The sequence below is a fragment of the Sinohyriopsis cumingii genome, chromosome 11 (assembly GCF_028554795.1).
Source record: "Sinohyriopsis cumingii isolate HCF-2022 chromosome 11, ASM2855479v2, whole genome shotgun sequence".
Taxonomy (NCBI): Eukaryota; Metazoa; Mollusca; class Bivalvia; order Unionida; family Unionidae; genus Sinohyriopsis; species Sinohyriopsis cumingii.
Genome location: NC_142971.1, coordinates 21,900,457 through 21,903,832, shown reverse-complemented (window position 1 = coordinate 21,903,832; position 3,376 = coordinate 21,900,457). Strand labels below are relative to the sequence as shown.

Here is a 3,376-nt window from a genome sequence, read left to right as displayed (position 1 = left end):
CCTAACCAATGAAATATATTGTAAAATTGTATAATGATTGAGAAGAGTAAGAATTAAAGAGAAAAAGGTAATAATTTGATGGACACGAGAGAATTGAAAACTATTTAATTTAATGTGATTAGGTTTTCCTTTTGACTCACTGAAACATGATTTATATCAATAAAGACTTTACTAATCCAGAAATTAAGATGGATTAGAAAAATTACAATATGCATCGGCCGGGAATCGAACCCCTGGCCGCCCGCGTGGCAGGCGAGCATTCTACCACTGAACCACCGATGCTTACTGTATCAACGAGCAAGGTAGAGCATTCCATAGGAAAGTTAAATATGTTACATATATGAGTATGTCACCTGAACTACCAAGTGTTTATAGTTTTGATTTATAGAATATGTATAATAAAAATTATAAAAGTTATTACAGCCAACAGTTTCCATAAGGATGGTCTGCCGATAGCGCAAACTAATTCACCAATTGGTTGCATGTACCTTCAACTTGCCCTTTAGGCAATTAAGCAAATTCTAGTTCAGCGCCCTGTACCAATTTTAGCTTGCTGGCCAACATAGTTTTGGGCGCATGAGGTCATTGGACATTTAATACACTATATATATTGCTCGCCTAATCGCTAGAAAGGCATAGGTCTTTGTAGAGGAATTTAAGGCTAATAGGTATCACACGAGATCTTCTTTCACATTCGTCATTATTTGATACATCTACATTGAAAGGAAACCGTGACAGGTGTTTGTCGCGTTTGACAAATCATACACTTGGAGTCAAAATAGTAATTGTACATATCAGTGTTTTTATCTGCAAAACAATGCACATACTTCAGCAACGTGTGCAAATATTAAAATTAATTCAATAATTAAGCACATCTCAAATGCATCTGCCTTTTTCCCCATGATGCCAAATTATGGGCCCAATATTTAGATTATTATCTTTGTGTGATATTTTGATATATAAAGAAAAAAATATTAAATTTTGCGTAAAGTTTCTTTTTTTCATACGTGTACAATAGAGACAAACTATACCTGTATCATCAATCAGCATTTATGTATGAGTACATCTAGCTTCAAGAACACGTACTTGCATGATCGTCTCGTTTATCAGTACCAAACAAGGCACTTCAATTTTACCTCACCGAAAAAATAAAATGTAGGTTGAATGTTCTGTTCAACAATTTCAAAAATACTTGATTGACAACTGGGAATTAAAAAATTAAAAGTAGAATATTTTAGTAAACGTCCGAAACAGCTGCTTTGGTTGTAATTATGTGATTATGTTATTACTTTCGCAACACTTTATCTATGATATATTGATCCTGGTCCATGTATTAGCATATTGTCTAAAACAGGTATTATATTTCACGTTCAGATTGAACGTTAATATTTTTATACCATATGCAGAAATCGGCTTCTTGATATTTGAAAACAATCAAAATAAGGCTGGAACTTTTCGCTGAAGTACCTTGAAAACTGTCCTATCAAATTTTGCCAACTGCATAAGGTGTATATTTTCGGGCGTCACTGCATAGTTTTAAGTGAAACTATTTTTTGGTTAGGAAGGCTTTAACGTCTTCTGTTGAATATTGACTGACTGACTATGCATCTCCACTGTTTAAATAAGGTTGATGTGCTTAGAACCTTATTTTTGCGTTCATGTATTAAATTTAATTTTGTTTATTCTTATGTACCCCGCATATATGTGCCTAGTTATGTTCCAGTTACAATAGGTAAATCTTTCGTACTGGATTCTTGTAAATGACACTGTAATATTTTATTTAGAAATGATCAATTATTTCATATGTCCACTTTAATTTTGAATGTGTTGATTGCAAGAAAATATATATTGATTTAAAATTTAATTCTTTTTTATAAACTAATAGAAACTTTGTGTGAAAGCTAATGGCAATATCTTTATATTATTTTAGCTTTACAAATTTTGAAATATTTTATATATTTATCGATTAAACTGCGAGTGTTTATGTTTCCAGTTACATCAGTTTCGGGATTGAATTTTGTTTCTGTATTGGGACTTGAAAGGTATGGTTTTACTGAAAGAGTAATGACGAAATTAAGAAAAGAAAGATTCGGCAGTCGAAGTAAAGTTTTGTGCTGAGGGCATTTCGGTATCGTGAGGGTTCGGCATTCACTAGGTATTTACCTTATTGCAAATCCATTACCGAGTTTAATGGAAAATGTATTAAGAACAATAGAAGGTATCTTAACTTAATATTTAATTCATTATTCTACAGCATAACGGTAACATGGCGTGAAAGATATTGTTTATTTTGGAGAACTGTATAGTCAAATTTTGCAAAACTAACGTTGTGAACACACACTTTTAAATTCAGTCAAGCCAGTGATCATTCATATCGGTAGGAAAACCAAAGAAATGTTGAAAGATACATGGCTTGGTGTACCTGTGTCCTAAAATGTTTTGCCCATCTGGAATTTTGACCAGTGAGTGAAGACAAATATCACTCATAATATCTTCAGTATGTATATGTATTGATCATAGTCCATTTAAATCAATTAAGTAAATATTACTTTTAGAATATTGTTCTCCGCCAGCAAACCATTTAAAGCAAGGCAAAATGTCAAACAAAAATATTTGTATTGATCTTGGCTAAGAATGATTAGTCTCAACGACAATTAGATAAGAAGCAATACACATAATTTTCCTTAAACTGTTTACATGTAACAATTTAATTATGAATATAAATCTGGCTCTTTTCCATGGAGGAAATCTCCTGATTAGTTCTTTCCAGTCATAATCAGCGTCGACGCGCCAGTCAAATATTATTCTATCCTCTCGATCCCTTGGAGTATTTTTGTCTTCTTTGTCTCCCCTATAAGTCTGCTAATATTAATTTCTCTATTTATGTTAGTCTCGAATTTAACAATTAACATACCTTTTTAAGTTTGAAGTGAATTTCCATTTCATGGAGGATGGGTAGCGTAAATTTGAAATTAGGGATATAACTTTGTTTCGGTATGAGGAGTTGATTACTCAGTTTCAAAAATTTCCAACAAGAACTTATAAGCTTCAGAAGTTTCCAACTGCTATTCAAAATAACATTTATCATACAGAAGACAGATTGGGACTAATGTAGTTCGTTCCTATTTCTTGTTACTATTTTGCGAATGTTCGTCAATCAAAAACCTTTCTTATCTGACACTTATTTCAGCCACGGAATAGACAGAATTAGATGAATGGGAAAGGAAACTTTCTTAAGACATAGAACCTTCACGTAAAAATTGATTCTCAAGATTTAAATTATTAAAAAATCACATTGAAACCAAGGAATTATATCGTCCTCATGCAAAACATAAAATATATTACTATTACCTGACAGATATTCTTCATTCGAATA

General features: G+C 32.1%; 1 non-coding gene across 1 annotated transcript; it reads right to left on the bottom strand.

Annotated features, from left to right (window-relative positions):
* Positions 1-210: 210 nt before the first annotated feature.
* On the bottom strand, positions 211-282 carry Trnag-gcc (transfer RNA glycine (anticodon GCC)). Its single transcript has one exon. It is a non-coding gene; the product is annotated as a tRNA-Gly (tRNA).
* Positions 283-3,376: the final 3,094 nt, after the last annotated feature.